Here is a 21,459-nt window from a genome sequence, read left to right as displayed (position 1 = left end):
TACAAAGCTTGACATTTACTTTGTACACTTAAAGGCAACATGGGGTCATATACTAATGCTTTTCACCCATTACTTATGCTTTACTCAGTTAAGCATTTATATACACTTTAAATGGGTTTTAAATGGATTAGAGAGGAGTCTAATTTCCAGAATGGCATCACTAGAGTTATAAACAAAATATAACCGTAGAATTTAAAGAAAAATATAAAGAAAAGCTATAATTATCCATGTATATACGGAGTTACAAAAGCACTGGCTTTTGAGAAAATTGCAAAAGCAATTGAATAGTTGAGCAGTTTCACTTTAGCCTATGTTATTGAAGGCAACAAAAAAGGTCTACAGTAGGAAAGAATGCTCTCTAGATTTTGGTATAGCTTACTTTAAAGGAGTAAGACAGAAACTGATGCCATCAAACTGTAAAACTACAAATGTGTAAAATGTCATTTAGCACAAAGGAGGAAGTAAGAGCTAACGACAACAAGAAGAGAGATAATAAAGTTTCTCAGAAGTGTATACAGGATACAATAAAACAGAACAAAATAGACAAAAACACATCCCTCCCCATATTCGAAGTCTCCATATTCGAAGTCTGCTTCAAGAAAACCACCATCATTCTAGTACCAAAGAAAACATGTACAAAGTGCCTCAATAACTACCACCTGGTGGCTCAGGCCTCCATAATTATGAAATGCTTTGAGAGGCAAGTCATGGCTCACATCATCTTTCGCCTCCCAGCTTACCTTGATCCCTTGCAATGTGCTTACCAATGCAACAGGTCCACAACAGACAATTCTCTAGTCCTACATTTTACCCTGGAACATCTAGAGAATTAGGATATCTATATGTCAGGCATCTACTTATTGACTACTATAGTTCACCTTCAATACTACAATCCCAACTAAACTGATCTTCAAACTCTGATACCTAAATTTCGGCTCTGCATTCTGCAACTGGGTCCTCAGCTTCCTGACCCACAACCTGCATTGGGGAACATAGGCAACAGCATCTCCTCCACTATAATCCTCAACACCAGTGCCCCACCTGGATTCATGCTCAGTGTACTCTTTGTACACTCATGACTGAATAGCCAAAATTTGTCCAAATGCCATCTACAGCTTCACTGATGACACCACCATTGTAGGCCAGAGACATTGTAACGATGAGACAGAATACAGGAAGTAGATAGAATGCTGGTATTGTAGTGCAAAGATTACGATCCGTCCCTCATGGTCAGCAAAACTAAAGAACTGATCACTGGCTTCAGGAAGAAAGGAGAAGGACACACTCCTATCAATGCAGCTGAAGTGGAGAGGGTCAAAAGCATCAAGGTTCTAGGAGTGACTATAACCAACAATCTGCCCTGATCCTCCCACATAGACGCGCTAGTCACCTCTTCTTCCTCAGGAGGCTTAGGAAATTCAGCCTGTCCATAATAAGGACCCTCACTACCTGTTACCGATGCACCCAGATACTTTCTATGGTGCATCATGGTTTGGTATGACAACTGCTCTGCCCAGGACCATACGAAACTATAGAAAGTTGTGAACACAATCCAGACCATCATGCAAGCCAACCTCCCATCCATAAAACTCCATCTACACTTCTCATTGCTGCGGAAAGGCAGCACCCCATACCCCAAACTCTGTTCTAACTTCTTCCATCAGGCAGAAGATACAGAAGCTCAAACACATGTAGCAACAGGTTCAAGAACAGCTTCTTCCCCACTGTTATCAGTCTGCTGAATGGATCTCTCTAATTTCAAATCTAATGTTGATCTTGCTTTTGTGCACCTTCTGTGCAGCTGTAAGCTTGTATGACTTGCTCTTTCTAAACACCCTATGATCTGTATGTCCTTGTATGTTATGATCTATCTGCACTGCATTCAAAACAAAATTTCTTACTGTATTTAGGTATATGTGACAACAATAAATCAAATCAATGATCCAGTAGACTGGAGGAGACATGAAGAACAGCAAAGGAAGAGCAAATAAATTTCTAGCCGCATTCTATTTTGCAGCATTTACAAGGATATCACAACATGTAATTTTTACGAGTACTGATAAGAAAAGGGTAGTCAAGAATAATAAACCTGCAAAAAGAGGTAATGCTGCTAACGATAAAAATGAAATTACAAACTTGCTGAATAATAAAGCAGGCCTTCCAGAAACCTGAAAAAAAAGCAAGACTGACAGATTCCACAGGACCTGATGGTGTCTCCAGGGTTTGGGGCCCAATCATCACCATCTGCTTCATCAGTAACATTTCTTTCATCAAAAAGCCAGAAGTGGAGGCTATTACTAGGGTCATGCTTAAAAGACGCCCATCTATGTACACATTGAGCACAAGTGGAAGCACAGTGTGGTTTCCATGTTCGATGATCCAGAGTGAATATGATGTCTTCTGGACATGAGCTACAAGAGAAGTGAACAGTTTAGATTTCTTCTTTACTCTCATGAAGGCTTTCCACACCATCAGCAAGGAAGGCTTTATAACATTATGGGGAAAATTGGCTTTCCCACCAAAACTCCTTAGTCTCATGTTACTTGCTCAACATCATGCATTTACACTGGATTAGTGGTGCTGGAAGAGCACAGCAGTTCAGGCAGCATCCAACGAGCAGCGAAATCAACGTTTCGGGCAAAAGCCCTTCATCATGCATTTACAGTTTGATGACTCCACATCAATAGTTTCTGAGTGAAAAGTGGAGTAAAACAGCTGTGTCCTAACCCCCACTCAGTTTGGCATCTCCCTCTCTATGTTCTGACCTTTCCCTGGAAGTAGTCCATGTTCATACTAGGTCTCATGGCAAACTTGACAATATATCATGATTTGTTTTGAAGACAAAACACATTACATCATGTTAAAGAACTCCTTTAAGTTGATGAGGCTGTGGTAGTCACCAATTGGAAACTCTGCTATAAAAATTCAACCTGTTTCTCCCACATCAGTAACTTGACAACACCATTCAGAAAAACCATAGTCATGGGACAAATTATTTCTCTCCCCAGATCATACTAAACATGTCCATTTTGCTAATAGCACAGTGACATACAGTTTGATGCTTGATGGAGATCATGATGCGGGCTGATTCATGAAATGTGCCTGGAATAATGTCAAGCTTAGGACCAAGCTGATGCATATTATTTACTGAGTATCTTGTGGCATGGCTATGAAAAGTGGACCACTTAAAGCTTTCAAGAAAAGGAGCTCAACAATTTCCACCTTCACTGACTATGATGCATTATGAGTTTATACTTGCAGTCAACAATCACAAATTCAAGAATCCCCTGAGAGAGAGAGAGCTGTTTGTTAGCACTCCATAGTCTTATGTGGCTTTGCCACAAGATGGAAAATGGCCAGGAAGCACCACAAATATTTACTTCACTAATGGTAAAGCTCAATATGAGAATGTGGAAGACAAAACTAAGCCATTTGCAAACATCTCTGTTAGAAATACCAATGGGATCTTGGTCTCCTCCTAAGCTCATTACCTCAGAAACCAGCCTTTATCCAATGTGCTGATTCTACCACTGCCATGTTTTACAATGTCATGATCATGGCTTTCCAACTATCACAGTCCTTGATAGTTTGTTAGTGAGAATGAAACCGGTTCTTCTCAAATGATTGTTACTTTTCCTCCTTTGCACTGGGATTATTACAATATTATGATAATTTTCATGGCCACCATTACTTATACTAGACTAGCTTATAAATTGAGTTTAAATTCCAGCTGTCACTGGTGGGATTTGAACCCATGCCCCGAGAATGATAGTCTGGGCTTCTGGATTACTGACCCAATGATATTATCACGATGCCATCACTTCCCTATTTTACTGAAACATGAGGTTCTGATAATAAAGTCTTTAAAAAATCTGAAAATACTTTGAGACAAAGAATCATCTAATTATGGTACTTTCTATGTTCTGTAGTGAAATACAGATTCTCACCAACTCCACATGACTGGAATCATTAGACTCCAAATTATTAGAAACATTAGTTTTCTCTTTGTTTACCTTCTATTCTCATCAAAAACTGTAGACCAATATATTTGTAAAAAAAAATCAACAGTGACTTTAGCATTCAATGTTAATGCCTGTATTATCGGATGAAGTTAGTATGAACAGAACATGACCTTGCTGGATTACATATAAGTGAAGGGAAGTAAAGGACTATGAAAAATAGTCCGTGAAACACTCCCAACCTGTCCCTGGTTTAACCCACACCACTTTTTGAGGGCAATTAAACGATGAGTAACAGATTGGGGAATACCTACATCACCCAGACAAGCATCTCCTCAATTCATTCTAAAGCACAAGGACTCCATATGCCAATAAAAACTAGCAATATAGCAACACAGTAAATTGTCATAGTTCACATATTTTGGATTGACATAAATATTTGTAAAAAAACTTATGATTGTAATTATGCACAAGTTTCAACCAACCTCTCCATATTCTCTGATAATAGAAAATGCACTGAAAACTCTCTCCCTTCACTACATAATCAGCTCCTGCCCTCCCTTCACACACAAAAAACAATCTCCAAACCTGCCTTCTGAATCACTCTACACATTCACTCATGCCCTCCCATCAGCATCTAGCCCGCATTCAATAACAGCCTCACTCCCATCTCATGATGCCCTTCCTCCCCAATCACCCCTCCTACTTCTTTATCAACAACTTAATCTCTTCATCTTTCCTGGATATGAGAGAGTTGCTGTGGAAATAAGCAACTGTCAGAATCCAAACCACTGTCCCTCAAACTGTCCCATTTCCCCCACGTTCTGGGCAAAGATCAGGAGACTGAAAATGTTAACTTTTTTTCAGATCTTCAGCAGTTTCTTGTTTTTGTTTACTTTCCCCATTTTCCATTGGCTCCAATCTCAGTACCCATCCTTTCTGGTCCTGCTTCCACCCTATTCCAGCAGGATTCTAGGACTTTGATCCAGCAGTTTCTGTAACAAATCAGAAGATCATAAGAAACAGGAACAGGAATAGGCCATTCAGCCCAGTGAGTTTCCTGCCATTGGTTCATTGCTGATCTGATATTCCTCATTCCACTTTCCTGCCTGTTCCCTATAACCCTCAATTCCCCAGCTGATCAAGAATCTGACTATCTTAGTCTTATACACAAGTACTCTGCCTTGCACACCTCTGTGGAAAGGACTCACAATGATTCTTAATTCTCTGAGGGAAGAAATTCCTCCTTATCTCAGTCTTAAATCATGTCCTTTTATTCAGAGACAGTCCCCTCTAGTCACAGACTCTCCCACGAGCGGAAACATCTCAGCATTTACCCTGTCAAGCCCCTTAATATATATATCTCAATGAGATTGCCTGTCATTCTTCTCAACTTGAGTGAATAGAGTTTCATTCTATTTAGTCCTTACTCATTAGCTATACCCTCACCCTAAAGAACCTTCTCTGAAAGTCCTCCAATGTAACAATATCCTTCCTTAATAAAGGGTCAAGGCTTCCTGTGGTCTGACCAGCACAAAATGGCCGAAGGCTGTCCATAGCTAATGCAGCAGAAAACTGCAGACTAGTCAGAGAGTTTGGGAAAATACTTGCTTGATGTAGTCTTCACAAATATTACAATAGTAGCTCTGTAGACTCAAGGTAACAGAACAGAGATAGAATATGCAGCTGCATTTATTTATGCATAAGATACAGATAAGAACATCTCACACAACATTTTATTGGTGAGTCTCTCGAATTATTTAATCAATCTGTTCACATAACTTTGTTGGAACTGCTATAATAACAATTGCTAAAAGTCAATATTCTTTTGTATTTCCTGCAATGAGGTTAGTAGGGAATTTAAAAGCTGCATAAGTGAGAGGTAAGTATCCAATTATTTGGCAATAACAATAGTGCAGCTGGCAAATGCTTCAGAAGAAATGTACTTGAATACAGTGTATACACTGAAATTGCTAAGCACTGCAGTACTTCCTTCAGGTTAAGAACAAAACAGTCCAAGCAGGACACAACAGCAAGAAAATTGCTGAGGCAAATTGCTGCCATAAAATGCTGTACCAAAGATCCAAACACAGTTGGATAACTCAGCTTTGCTGACCAATAATATACAAGGGTACGTGTGCACTTTGAGCTCGAGCTGCATAAAATAAGCTATTTAGAAACTTTTTGCGTGCCTTTTTGTTATGAAGATCTGAAGGTTTAACTGATGTGTGTATCACAATAAAGGTTGCCTGAACCTACGACCGGATTTGGACTCTCATTGAAAAGTATGAGCTCTAACAGGGACCAGAACTACTCAGAAAACTCCAGATATGGTCTCACCAGCACTGTTTTACAGTTGTAGTGAGACTTCTCTACATATACTCCAATCCACTTGAAATAAGGGCCAATATTTCATTAGTCTTACTATCTGCTGCACCTGTGTGCTAGCTCATAATCGGGCAATAATCCTCCATTTTCCTCACCGGTCCACAGAACCCTCTGACTTAGAATTATACTGCCATCCTTCATCATCGATGACTTAACATACCAGAACTCCCTTTTTAATAGAATTATAAGTGTACTTACACCAAGTGGACTGGAACAGTTCAAGAAGGCAGTTTCAGATATACACAGTGGTTAAGACTGTTGCTACAAATAAAGATCATAGTTTTATTTTGATTCAGGGATCTACTCCCAACTGATGCAGCTTGATTTCTACTGTCTCTTTATTACACATTAGTAAATGAATGATGTAATATTGTGTCATTTAAGTATTTTAGCTGTAGCATAATCCCTTCATTTTTCAACCATTCAACTAGTCCCTAGTACACAGTGTTTGTTCACAGCTGTGACAATCTGTCCTCTTTACTTCAACAAAAAAGCATTGATTTTAAAAAATCAACCAAAGATCTTTTATTGCTGAAAAGTAATCTTTTGTTTCCCCTGCCTATTCAATTTGCAAGTTTAGCAGTGAAAATTAAAACTATTTTATTGACTAAACAATGAATAAAGTATATGAGATGCATGTATATTTGGGTTGTAATTTCCACTAGTAGGTCCACTTAAAAAAAAAACTGGACTTTACAATCAATAGTCACTTACTGAATATTGAATAAATAATTCCAAATGCTAGCCTAATTATAATTTATGTTGCATTTATTTTCACTGAGAAACTTATTGCACATGTTCTCTTTCGAGATGCATTTATACGTTGGCTAGAAAGAATTCAATTTCAACATTGACAACAGGAAACTTGCTTGTGTAATATTGTTTATTTTATAATTGTCCAATATTTCCCCAAGGCTTTATTTTTTCACTAGTAGGATATATGAGAACTGCAGATGAAGAGTCAGAGTGGATAAAGAGTGGAGCTGGAAAAAGCACAGCACGTCAAACTGCATCAGAGAAGATGAGTCAACGTTTCAGCTTGGAACCTTTCATCAGGATGTCTTCACAGTGGCACTGCTCACGGAGGAGTAAAGCAATGTTTCATCATTACAGGGACGTGTCAAGTGTTTAAAAATATGAACATGAAATGGTGGGTATTACACAACACTAGTGGAAAAATTGAATGGACTAAGCCATACCTGCAAAAGCCTGGTGGTGGATGTTGACATCTTGGTGTGAGAAAACAAATGGCAGACTAGCCATGGTGTTGCTTAGTGTCAGCTAAAGGACACTTTTTTTTATTATGCAACACTGGAAAAAAGTACAATACTTGTGTAATAGATCTAATCCTTTGATTAGATTCTAAAAACAAAATCAACATTATCATTAAAATGACTGCTTTATTTACTCACATTATTAATATTTGGTTGCAATTTGCATCCCTCTCTCCTTTTAATATTTGTCATCAGAGGACGGCAGTTCCTTTGTAGGTTTCAAAATGCTGAATGCTGTAGATAAGGTGCAGCAATACCAACAGATTTATCCTCAGACTGAGACTTGCCCAGGCCTACAGTCCCTCCTTGCTATGTCTTTATACTCAGAGATGTACAGCATGGAAACAGATTCTTCAGTCCAACTTGTCCATGCCAAGATATCCTAAATTACTCCAGTCCCATTTGCCAGTATTTGGCCTATATCCCTTTAAACCCTTTCTATTCATGTACCCATCCAGATGCCTTTTAAATATTTTAATTGTATTAGCCTCCACAACTTCCTCTAGCAGCTCATTCCATACACGCACCACCCTCTGTACGAAGAAGTTGCCTCTTTGGACTCTTTTAAATCTTTCTCCTCTCACTTTGAACCTAAGCCTTCGAGATTTGGATTCCTCTATCACGGAAAAAGACCTTGTCTGTTCACCCTATCCATGCCCCTCATGAATTGATAAACTTCTATAGTGTCACAACTCAGCCTTCGATGCTCCAGGAAAATATAGCCCCAGCCTATTCAGCATCTCCCTATAGCTCAAACCATCCATCCTTGTCATTCTTTTCTGAACCCTTTCAAATTTTGCAACATCCTTCCGATAGGAGAGATAAATAAAGATATCAGAAAACTGGTGTTCTTCAGTTGCTTTTGTGATGTAAGACAGTGTTTAATGGATATTGTAACATACTTACTTTGGATTTTTGTGTGCCTGAGTAATTTAATGATTGAATTGTAAATATTCTGTAGCCATAGTGATTTCTTTTAAAACACAGTATTAGACGAGACTCCCTTGAGAACAGTGGGGTTTTATTTACATTAAAAGAGTTTACAAGTGAACAAAGTAAACAGTAAACAGCATTAAGCTTTCAGATGGAAGATTCTGGAATTATTATTTTGGCCTTAGGACAAACATCCTCAGCTTGGAAGAAAACTTCTTAGTTTTAGTTTGGGGCAGTTTTTCAGCAGTCTTGGCTGAAGCTGACTGTTGCTCCCAACAAAAGAATGGGCTTTTAGGTCTGTTCAGAAAGAGGTTTACTCCATATAAGGGGTTTAGTGTAAAATTTCCAGACTAGATGTATTTGGTTAAAATTGTGAAGTGCTTATTTGAAAGTCTAAACTCAGTTGTATAAAGGCCCCATGAAAAGGCTCTTACATTCTGAAGATGAGAAATTGAAGCCACAGTCAAATTGAACCCCATAAATGTGAAAGAAAAGAACATTTTCTATAGTGGTACCATAAAGGAGTGGTTTGCAGATTAATGGATATTTTACCATGTGTTGCAAAATCTTTAAAATTGTGGTATATGTTAATAGTTTAGATTATTTTGTTGTCATTTCTTTTCAATTTTATTGTTAAACATGAGTCTCCTGCATTGAGCATTTATGATTCAGTGAAAGATCATTCAATTAAAAACAAAAATGAAATGATCCATCAAGCTTGAATTCAGCCTGGGATCTAACCTACCTAAGTATTAACACCAGCTCCAATACTCTGTAGTCAAGTTGTTCAAAATGGAATGTTTTTATCCTTTTTGGTTCTGACTCATGCTTGTTGGTGTGTGCTTGCAAGTATGTCTCTGTTATGAAGTATGCCTTCCTCACATGCATCTAAAGATTGTCCCCACTTCTGATTTACTATATAACAGTGTTATTGTGGCTTTTATAATGTCAGGATTCACAAAGGAGTGGGGAAATATGGCCCCTCTAGTTAATAAAGGGGTTTTGAAAAACTGCTTAAAAACAGCTGGTCAGAGTAGAGAGAGATTTGTTTAAAAAATTAGAAAAAGATCCATTTTTTAAAATAAATATCTCTACCCATTTAAGCTTACTCTGAAATATTTAATCAAATTTAACCAAAGAAAGTCTTAATTTTCTTTTTTTACAGTGCCGTTCACAAAGAGCAGGTATATAATTATATCAAAGTTCGCTGTCTTCCTCAAAGGCATATGAATGGAAACCCTGAAGCTCGGAATTACCAGCAGAAGCAATCCGGGAGAGGCATTTTTGTCTGTATTCTTTTCAATTGATAATTCTATAAAATACATATAGAGTTAATGCAGTTTTCCCGAGTGAATGTTACTATGTTTGAAATTGAGTTAATTAAGGTGTGAAATACAAAATAATTCCAAAATACTGAGTATTTAGATTTTGAAAAGGACAATATAAGCCGAATGCAGTCATCTCCACTGCCAGCTTGTTTATTCACCACACTGTAACATTCCTAATAAACAAAAAATAGGAGGTTTATTGCATCAATACAAACAGGAACCACCTTAAACAATAGCTTAGCTACAGGACTAAGCTTGAAACACCATTGGATTGGCTGGTTTTCTTTTCTTCCTTTCCCAGTGATTGCTACAAATGTAGTCTTCTGAACAGTGTAGTTTATGGGCCCAACTCCTGTTCCTGCTGAACTGAGCCAGTATGTAATATAGCAACTGATGTCAGTTCAGTAGGCACAAGAGATCAGGTCCACATCAGAACTGGGTTGGACAAGTAAAGGACACTGGAGATAAGAACAGCTAAAGGAATTGCAAAATATCACCTTGGGGGAAAAATCCCAAAGCCAATACATTTTTTAACATTCATTCATTCCTTTTGGCTCTACCTTCACCATTATACTCAATACAAGAAAATGAGAGCCGAGATGCAATACAGGGCTGTCCTTGTTCTGTTTGAGTTAGACAGCAAACAAAGCATATGAGTCGGTTGATTTGATTTCAATTTGCTGTCTCCATCAGAAGCAGCTCATTTGTGCTTTGCACCTTTCTGGTAGACTAAGTGGGATCAGAAACTAAACATTTGGATTCACAGGTTCAAATGATGAGTTCCTGATCTCATGCAGACTAGCAGGAAGGAGGAACGTGCCACAGATTGAGAGATATACAGTCCTGGTATTAATTTCAAGATGTATTGAGATGATCAATGTCACGTGGCAAACCTGCAAGTTTAGTGATATTTCACAGACAAACTTTTTGGCATTTTACTTTTGGGTTTAGCATCCACTGCACAGCAGTGCGCAGGATGAGAATAAGCATAAGCAAAACAGGGTCAATCTAAAGATGGAATTTGGAGAAGCTACAGCTGAAACAAATGAAAGCAATGGGATTGACTGAGCTGCCTCGCTTATCTGAAGCTGTGGGGAGATGAGAATCTGAAAGGAAATGCTCTTTCAGCAGCAGATGAAGAAGTCTGATCTAATTTAATGATCTTGTTAGATCAGGTAAGTTGCATACAGATTCACCTATACACTGCTTGGTTTACTTCATCACATTATCGTGCATATACACTTCCAATCATATCCCCTTTTACTTTCCCATTCATTTCCTCGACCTGCCTCCACCATTCATCTGCGATTTCAAGCCTTTTCCTGATACTTATATTCATCGAATGAATTTAATCCATCAGCTGAACACATACCATTGCATTCACTCATTACTCTGTTCTTTTGCTCTTTCCACAAGAGAGGACTTAAGATGAGGGTGAGAAAACCAGAGATGGTCATTCAGTCATTTCATCTATGATATGCACATAGAGGATGTGCTCAAAATCAGTGTAATCATACTGCACCAGATGACACAATTATATATCATGAGCACATATGTCCAAAGCATTTAGTCCTACTGTCTTGTTTGAACAATGAGTGCAGTATGATTTTAACAGCCCATTCAAAGGAAGATTGTGCTATTGCTGTGATGTTACTGGGCTAGTAATCCAGAGTCTCAGAATAATGCGCTGGGTACTTAGGTTCGAATCCCATCATGGCAGATGATGGAATGTGAATTCAATAAGAGCCCAAACTAAAAGCTAGTCTCAGTGACATGACCATGAAACGAACTTCAATTATTGTGAAACTCATCTAGTTCACTAATGTAATTTCACTAAAGAAATGTGTCATCCTTATCTAGTCTGCCCCATATGTGACTCTAGAACTTTAACAAGCCACTGAGTAAAAGGGCCATTGGAGATGGGTGACAGACTGCACCCTCCAAACTTGCAACCTCTATTATTTAGAAAGACACGGGATGAAAACACCATCATCTCCAGCTGAAATGAAATTATATTGCTACTCCTTCACTGTCATGAATAAAACTTCTCAAACTCCCTTCCTAACTGTTCACCAGCACTTTCCCAATTAGCAATGGGCAATAAATGATGGCTTTATGAACGATGCCATATCCTGCCTATTAATAAATAAAAAGATTACAGTAATGAATTGCAACATTTGCACCTTGTCACTGGTAATCTGTTTTCTCTAGTAGGGAATTACTATATACAACAGAAATCAGTGGAAGTCATGGATAATGATTCTTCAGAGGGAATGAAGTTTTGATTGTGCACCATTACAGTGTATCATGATGCCCCAGATATGATTGAGGCAGGAATTGGGGTGTATAGTTGGCATCAATGGGCAAGCTGTTTCTTATGATCCAAAAGAGGATCATTGAGCAAAGCAGATAATGTGAGATGCACCACTATGTCTTCCATGAACATTAACAATGACTGCACACAGAGTTGTAGAGACTACCTTAAAACAGATAGGTTGATGTCACAGGGCATCGTGTTATGATGTTCTTCCATAATCAGAGTGGCCAGCTCCATGGAAGATCAATTGATTTCATGCCCACCTTGCCATTTTCATGAAAAATGCCAGTCACCTTAAATTAGATATCTTACATAGCCGCATTGACCTCCCATTGAGGTGTTTTCTTTCAAAAAGGTAGCAATGAAATACATTGAGTATTTCAATGTACTGCCGTTCGAGTTAAGTCAACCTGTTCACAAAGTTCTTTGCTTTCTCTGGTGAGTCGAACAAATGTATGGATCCATTATGATTGATAGAAGCAGAGACTGACTCCTCTAAAAGCCAGAATGAAACCCTGGAAACACAAATCCATGGTCTGTTGGATCTGGGAGACAATCTTGATAACAGGGGCAGAAAAAAGAACCTGCATGTTTGTTGGCTTACCGGAGGGGACCAAAGGTGAGCAGCCAGTGGAGTTCTTCGAGAAATGGTTCCCGGAGTTCCTTGGTTTGGAGGGTAAGAAGGGAAGGATAACAATTGAAAGAGCCCACTGGATCACTGCACGATAGCCAGGTGTGGATCAGCTCCCACACCCTGTCCTGGTTAGATTCCATCATTATAAAGACAAGCAGAGGAGCAGCCTTTGGAAGCCTCTAGAACCCAGGGGAGGGACCTGAGGGCGTTAGGATGTGGCAGTTCCAGGGTCAAGTTTTTCAAGACTTTTTGCTGGCAGTGGCCTGGAAAAGGAAGTCCTGCAATGGCGTCAAGAGGAGATTGAGAGAGCTTGGGATCCAGTATTCTCTAACACATCCAGCAGTGCTTCGGATCAATCATAATGGATCCATACATTTGTTCGACTCACCAGAGAAAGCAAAGAACTTTGTGAACAGGTTGACTTAACTCGAACGGCAGAATAAGTGTAGAGGACTGAACTGTTCAGGTTTGCTTTTCTTTAAAAAGGACTTGGTGGAGTCTCCTTTCTGGTAATAAGTTGGGTGAAATGATGTCCGGGATGGATAGAGTATTTATCTTTAATCTCTAAGTTATGTTAAGGGATGGGTAACATATTGTTGTATCCTATGCAAATGCTTCCTCTGCTTTTCACTAAGCAAATATTTAGAAGACTGAATGGCTGGTTCAGTTCCTTTATCTGGTATCACAAGTGACCCTAATTAAATTGACTAAATTGCAGTTCCCTTACAGACTGGGAGGGGTGGGCCTCCCAGATATCCAAAACTATCAGTTAAGCTCATTGCTATCATACGTGAATGATTGGACCCGGGGGAACCCTCACTCACTTTGGTTGGACATCGAAGTATCTCAGGCAAAATGCCCCCTTATAAGCCTGCTGTTCTTGGACAAAATGAGAACAGTTAAGGAATATTGCCATAGCTCAATAGTCATCAATACTGTCAAGGCATGGAGGGCAATGCATCAGGGTGAGGGCAACATTGCCAAAACATCATTTTTGACACCCATAGTTGGCATGTCAGGCTTTCAGTCAGGGATGATGGACTCTGTGTTTAAACTATGGGCAGCTAGGAGCATGTCTTGTTTGGGTGATTTATTCAAACATGATATACTGATGTCCTTTAACCAGTTGGCTCAGAAATATGAATTGCCCAGTAGGGACCTCTTTCATTTATTTCAAATTAGAAATTTCATACAAAAAAAGTCCACCCCACTTCTAACTGATCCTTATAGGTCCGACATGGAGAAGAGGGTGTTGAGCATTGAGGGTACATTATCTGTTAGTAACGCTTATCATTTATTGGGAAAGGATCCCTCAGACGAGGCCGAACGGCTCTGTAAAGGATGAGAGAGGGAGTTGGACGTTGAGATATCTTCTGATATATGGCAGGATATCTGGGAAAATGCCTTGCAATTGAAGATTCTTCACAGGGTCCATCTGGCCCCAGGCCACCTCACTGAACTTAAAGCGGGAGTATCTCCAATGTGTCCTAAATGTAAAGCGAGCTGAAAAATGTGTTGCTGGAAAAGCGCAGCAGGTCAGGCAGCATCCAAGGAGCAGGAGAATCGACGTTTCGGGCAAAAGCCCTTCTTCATTCCCGATTCTCCTGCTCCTTGGATGCTGCCTGACCTGCTGCGCTTTTCCAGCAACACATTTTTCAGCTCTGATCTCCAGCATCTGCAGTCCTCACTTTCTCCTAAATGTAAAGCGAGCATGGCAACACTTACTCATTGCCTCTGGTCCTGCCACAGATTGCAGACATAATGGAGCGGTGTGGTAGGCGAAATAGAGAAGGCCTTGGGGATGGAGGTGGAGATGGACCCGGTATGTCGTCTTCTTGGTTTTATTAATCCACTTTCATTAGATGCACACACAAAAAAAGGCTTTTCAGTCTCCTTACTTTTTGTGCCAGAAAGAACATTCTATTAGGGTGGGTGTCGGAAAATCCCCTGGCTGGCATAAGCTAGTCATGGAACACATCCCCTTGGACTTTCTTACGAGTATGGTGCACCTTAAAACTGAGAAGTTCTAGAAGATGTGGAGACCCGTTTTGGACTACCATGATACAGATTTGTCCACCATACTAATAAGAGCCTTTATATAGCCATGGCAATTCAATGTAATGAGTCTGGTATCTAGACAGGAGGAACTATGAACATATGAATATGTGTAAACTTATGCGCTCGATGATCGAGGGCTATTGCTTTGTTTCGCTGAGCTGGCTTATGATTATTATTATTATTGTTAAGATTTTGCTTTTTTTAAAGCTTAGTTATTAGTTATTATTTATTTATCTATGTAATTAGTGGGCTTGTCTTGGTTTGAATTGTTTGGTTTTGTATTTGTTGTGATATTCAAAAGAAAAGAAATTCCTTTTTTTTAACAAAAACGTATTTTTTAAAAATGCCATGTTACGTACAATGTTTAATCTTAACAACAGGCGGACTAATTAGCCGTATCTAGGTAAAAACTCCCAGGAGGACCAGTTCCACCACAGAAAACATCCTGTATTCCCAATTCCTCCGCCTCCGCCGTATCTGCTCCCAGGAAGACCAGTTCCACCACAGAAAAGTCCATCTTCCGTAGTTACACCGGCACCACTCCCCACCTCTTCCTCCGCTACATTGATGACTGCATTGGCGCCACCTCGTGCTCCCGCGAGGAGGTTGAGCAATTCATCAGCTTCACCAAAACATTCCACCCTGACCTTAAATTTACCTGGGCCATCTCTGACACCTCCCTCCCCTTCATGGACCTCTTCATCTCCATTAATAACGACCGACTTGACACCGAGATTTTCTTTTACAAACCCACCGACTCCCACAGCTACCTGGATTACACCTCTTCCCACCCTACCTCCTGCAAAAATGCCATCCCGTATTCCCAATTCCTCTGCCTCCGCTGTATCTGCTCCCAGGAGGACCAGTTCCACCCCAGAACACACCAGATGGCCTCCTTCTTTAGAGACCGCAATTTCCCTTCCCACGTGGTTAAAGATGCCCTCCAACGCATCTCATCTACATCCCGTACCTCCGCCCTCAGACCCCACCCTTCCAACTGTAACAAGGACAGAACACCCCTGGTGCTCACCTTCCACCCTACCAACCTTTGCAAAAACCAAATCATCCACCGACATTTCCGACACCTCCAAACGGACCCCACCATCAGGAATATATTTCCCTACCCACTCCTTTCCGACTTCCGCAAAGACCGCTCCCTCCATGACTACCTGGTCAGGTCCACGCCCAACAACCCACCCTCCCGTCCTGGCATCTTCCCCTGCCACTGCAGGAATTTCAAAACCTGCGCCTCACCTCCACCCAAGACCCTAAAGGAGCCTTCCTCATCCATCAAAGTTTTACCTGCACATCCACTAATATCATTTATTGTATCCGTTGCTCCCGATGTGGTCTCCTCTACATTGGGGAGACTCGACGCCACCTAGCAGACCGCTTTAGGGAACATCTCTAGAACACCCACACCAATCAACCACACCACCCTGTGGCCCAACATTTCAACTCCCCCTCCCACTCAGCTGAGGACATGGAGGTCCTGGGCCTCCTTCACCGCCGCTCCCTCGCCACCAGACGCCTGGAGGAAGAACGCCTCATCTTCCGCCTCGGAACACTTCAACCCCAGGGCATCAATGTGGACTTCACCAATTTCCTCATTTCCCCTTCCCCCACCTCACCCCAGTTCCAAACTTCCAGCTCAGCACCATCCCCATGCCTATCTTCTTTTCCACATATCCACTCCACCCTCCTCCCTGACCTAACACCTTCATCCCCATCCCCACTCCCCTATTGTACTCTATGCTACTTTCTCCCCACCCCCACCCTCCTCTCATTTATCTCTTCACCCTTCAGGCACTCTGCCTGTAATCCTGATGAAGGGCTTTTGCCCGAAACGTCGATTTTCCTGCTCCTCGGATGCTGCCTGAACTGTTGTGCTCTTCCAGCACCACTCTAATCACTAATTAGCCATATCTCTCTGACTTACACACAAATTCAGCTTTCAAACAGTGGAAAATATGGAACTCATTCATAACCAGGGAATTTCCTGTAAGGTAATAGTTAACATTGATGTCCTCCTTAATGTAAACTAGAGAAAATAGTAAAAAGCAAAGTCTTTGGGGAATCCTCCACTAACTCGCTCTCTGGGTGACCTAAGGTGCCGTTACCATAGATACTGAAGGTCCTCATTCACCGCTTGCTCTTCCTGTATTGGGCCGTGATGCCATTACTGCTGCTGAAACAGCCAACTCTCCGATCTTCATCTGCTGCCTCCAGAACATGCCTGGGCAGGACCCACTCGCATGCCAAGATACCACCACGCTAGGCCAAAAGACCACCACGTGCCACCAAGACAGTGCCACAGACCGCTCAGAAACGAGGGCAAGAGACCGCCACACTGGGCTGACAGACTACCATGGGCTGCCAAGGGATCAGGGCAAGAAACTGCCACACCGGGCTGAGGGACCCTCATAGGCAACCGAGAGACCAGGGTGAAAGTCCACCATGTACCACTGTGACACTGGGTCGAGAGGCTGCCACACTGGTCAAGAAACTGCAACTGGCTGCTGAGAGACTGGGACAAGAGACGGTCATAGGCCAGGCCAGGCTGAGAGGACACCTGGTCGGATCCTCGCTGAGGCTGGGAGTGAAGCAAAAAAAGTGAAGCAAAAAAAAATGAAAAAGAAGGGGACAAGTCAGACAGGCTCCAGCTGAAGCATCGTACTCCACCGCCAATCCTGCAATTGAATTTTTCTCACATTTGCTACATACAAGAAATTTGGAAGTTATAGTGGCACAGTAGGTGGGATGAAATAACTTTTATTTTTGCAAACAGCTATTTTGTTATGGAGAATTTATTGTTCACTGGAGAATCCTCACATATAGAAAAAAAAATGAGATTTCCAAATGCATTGCAATTTATGCTTTTTTAAACAAAACAAATGATGTTTTTTTCCCCAATTCAATTCTTTGCCCCCCCCCCCCGCATTTTCATCACTGAATAAAATTGCATACCTTAAGCATAAATACTCAAGTTAATCAGTTGATAGCCATTTAATAATTTTACATGTTTTTGTTTCAACAAAGCTTTCTAACAGATCACAGTTAAGTATTAATTTAATTTTGATCAGTATACAATGTAGCATAGGGACCTCTCCAGGTGAACAGTTTGAGTAACAAATTAAAAATCATTCTATGAACCAAGTGGCAACTTTTTGTGCCACAAGGACTCAATAGCCCTACTAACTTTACTTATAAACCAGTGCTGGTGTGTATCTTATATATACTCACAGAAAAACAAACACAAATATTTTAGAATACCTAGCTGTACATTCAGATTATCCCCAGGACTTGATATATACAGCACTGTGAACATATGAAAACATCATCATGGAGGGTCTGTTGAGCATCTAACACATCCCCCATGTCTATTACAAACACCAAAACTTCACCATACAGCAATAAATTCATTTACAGCAATGTTATGGTCACTTTTCTCTTTGACAACAAAAACTATGTACTATATCTGATGTAACCAAGAAGGCACTTGGTTACCCCCTGAAATGGGCAGGTAGTGAAGTACTCACCAACAGAAGCAAACACATGACCCACCAGGTTGAACACTACTGTGGGCTGAACTTTTTCCATTTTCCTTTTGACTCTGTCCTACAGTTTCTCACTGGCCAGGAAACCTCATCACTTGATCCTGAAAAAGCCAGTGATTACTCAGCCAACGGAAATGCATCCAACGAAGATCTAATTCCTTTTGACTTTCTCAAGTATGGAAATATCACATCTATAAGTTCTAACTTCATGACCATTTCCTTCTCTGTTGGTAAGTAGGCTGTGTTCCATTGGAGATGTACTACACAACAGCAAATTACTCAACAGTAAAAGTAACAGAGGAGATCACAAAAAGTACAGGGGTATCTCATCCTTTTGTGTCACTGGGAAGGCCTTCGCAGACGAAATATATCCAGAAGCACAGTACAGTTTCCCTGCTGACATATGTTCACTGTAAATCTTTTTCTCAAAACAGACACAAGAGAGTGTAGGGAACAGGACATCCTTTAAACTTGCTCTCATTGACCTACTAAGATCTTCAACACTATTAGCAAGACAGTATTATACAAGATTCTGGGGAAAATTGGCTGTGCACCACAGATCCTCAGTCGCATCCATTCATTCCAACGATAACATACATTAGCACTATACAGATTTAAGACACCACTTCCAACTATTCTGGCGGTGAAGCATGGGCTGAAACAAGTCTGTGTCTGTGCATCCATGCTTCAAACCTGTGCCTATACTGCAGATATGGAAGAGGCACCCTGTACATGAGGAAAGACAGCAAGATCCAAAATTGATTTAGATCAAAAGCAATGACAAAAATACAGCACACCTAACTCCTCCATGGTGATACTGCACGAACTGCTTACACAGAAATTCAGGAACAAAATCTTAAATTTTCTCTACCATGTTCATAATTTTTTTTCTCCCTGACTCTTAAGCTTCAAAACTGTTGTTATGGGACAGGGTGTCACACCTCCATACCTAATCACACTAAGGAACGACTCATTGAAAGTGATAAGCAAATTCTGTTGCATTAAGTCCATGGTGTCAATCATTCCTTGAAACACAATTCAATACATGCATCAGGCAACACCTTTTTTTAGCTTTTATTGCTAACTACCTGCAGAAATGGTAGCAAGTTAACTTCTTGAACTGTCGCCATCTGTGTGGAATCGATACACCAACAGTTCTATTACGAAAAAGGAGTTCAAGAATTTGACTCAGTGGAGGATGGTGAATATATTTAAGTAAGGATGGTATATGACTTGTAGGAATAGTGAGTGATGTTTCCATGCATTTTCTGCCAGGTACTTCGAGGTAGCTTAGGTCACAGGTTTGGAAAGTGTGATCAAAGGAACCCAAGTGAGTTGCTTCAGTGCCTCTTGTAGATGGTCAATATTGCAGACATGATGCAGCAGTAGTGGACAGGATGCCAATCGATTGGGCTATTTTGTCCTGGCTTCTTGAGTATTGTTGGAGCTTCAATCATCCAGACAAATGCAGAAGATTCCATTATACTTCTGACATGTGCCTTGCAGATAGTAGAATGACTTTCAGGAGTCAGGTGGTGTGTTATTTACTCAGAACACTCATCATCTGATTTTAGAAGCTGTTGCAGTTATGGTGACTGTCAAGATGTTGATAGCACTGAGCAACGGCAATAACACTGAATATCGAAGGAAATGGTATAATTCCATCTTTTTAGAAATGGCAAATATTACTTGTCAGATGAAGTCTGAATGTTATTCCAGTTCTTGTCACATGTGGACACATACTGCTTCAGTATCTAAGAACATGCAAGTTGAATTAAATACTGTGTAATCATCAGTGAATATCCTCACTTCTGATGTGGAAGGAAGGAAGCTCAAAGCTGAAAGTTATTGGGTCGAGGATTCCATTGCAGTTGGAAGTGACATTTGGCAACAGATAAGGCTTAACCCCAAATATGCATAGAAACGTAACTAAGAAATGTCACACAAATTACCCACTAGAGCACTTGTATATATGTGTAGCTGGGATCTCTCTTGTTTAATTGAGTAGTGGCAGTTTAAGCAATAACAGTGTCAGGGAATACTACATATTTATTTAGCTCTAGCTTTCATCAAGGCGGCAAAAATTCCCACTTCTGATTATTACATGTGAGGTCTTACTGGGTTGATTGCACTGTAACCATTATACTCTCGTTATTGAAACTCAAATGTTGAAAATGATATTGGCAATATAGAAACAAGTGATCTTTCCCCCTATTGGTGGTAAAAAGAAAATATGCAGAAATATAAAGGAGTTAAAAAATGTCTATTAGCTGCTTGCTTTTATAAGTTCACAGAAATTAAAAGTTATATTTATGAAATTATCAGTAACAAGACTGATGCATATCATAACAACTCACTGCAGATTTCACTGAAGTATTCAACAATTTCTACAGCCCTGGTCATTATTCCCTCTCCTTGGTGCAGAACTTAGCCACTGTGAACAAAGCAAAAATGACCACTGTTCACCAATCAGCTAAGCTCTGAACCTCATCAGAAAGGTCATATTTGATGGATGGATTAATCTGCAGGCAGATATTCAGACCAAAATAGACTTCTATTGTTTGAAAACCTTTTGGCCTTAATAGTGGTTAATGATTCATATACTTACCATGCTTTCCACAACAGTAGTCAAGGCAGTGACTATGTGGTAATCCCTGGCAATGTGATTTTTATTTCATGTCACAAATCAGTTTGCCAGGAACCCATTCAGCCACAACAGAAGAGGAAACTTGCAGATTCTCTCTTGGGCATGTCCATCCCTCCCAACCAAGTGTATGACGTGTAAACAAAGAAAAACATTCATTATAAAGGTTCATGTTTTTGGAAACCCTTAAAATGATATTATATGATTTTAGAAAAGGTTGACAATTCAATTTTATAAGGAATTAACAACTGTATGCTACCTGCAAATAAACAAGCATTTATTGCCTTAATGTAGTTTTAAACACAAATTAGCAACTTATTCTTAAATGTGCTAAACTATCAATAGTTACACAAAAGCTACACTCCAA

The 21,459-nt window shown here is 40.2% G+C and overlaps 1 protein-coding gene across 1 annotated transcript in view; it reads right to left on the bottom strand.

The window, feature by feature from the left end:
• aopep (aminopeptidase O (putative)) overlaps positions 1–21,459 on the bottom strand; it is a 433,713-nt gene that overhangs the window by 30,547 nt on the left and 381,707 nt on the right. The gene's annotated exons all lie outside the window — the stretch shown is intronic.

The sequence above is a fragment of the Chiloscyllium punctatum genome, chromosome 2 (assembly GCF_047496795.1).
Source record: "Chiloscyllium punctatum isolate Juve2018m chromosome 2, sChiPun1.3, whole genome shotgun sequence".
Taxonomy (NCBI): Eukaryota; Metazoa; Chordata; class Chondrichthyes; order Orectolobiformes; family Hemiscylliidae; genus Chiloscyllium; species Chiloscyllium punctatum.
Note: the sequence above shows the minus strand (reverse complement) of the source record. Positions and strands in the feature narration are given on the sequence as shown.